Genomic DNA, 278 nt, shown 5'->3' on the forward strand with positions numbered 1-278 from the left:
TGCACCTGCATTTATTTTATAGCAAGTGCTTGTTTCTGGATAGATTAAAACCCAGCATACCTGATTTTATTCTATATCAAGTGCTTGTTGCTGGGTAGATTAAAGCCCAGCATACCTGCATTTATTTAATATTACGTGCTTGTTGCCGGGTAGATTAAAGCACAGCGCACTTGCATATATTTTGTATCGACTGTGTGTCGCCAGGTAGAAAAAAAAAACAGCGCACCTGCATATATTTTATAACAAGTGCTTGTTGCCAGGCAGATTAAAGCCCAACG

The sequence above is a fragment of the Nerophis ophidion genome, linkage group LG02 (genome assembly GCF_033978795.1).
Source record: "Nerophis ophidion isolate RoL-2023_Sa linkage group LG02, RoL_Noph_v1.0, whole genome shotgun sequence".
NCBI lineage: Eukaryota > Metazoa > Chordata > Actinopteri > Syngnathiformes > Syngnathidae > Nerophis > Nerophis ophidion.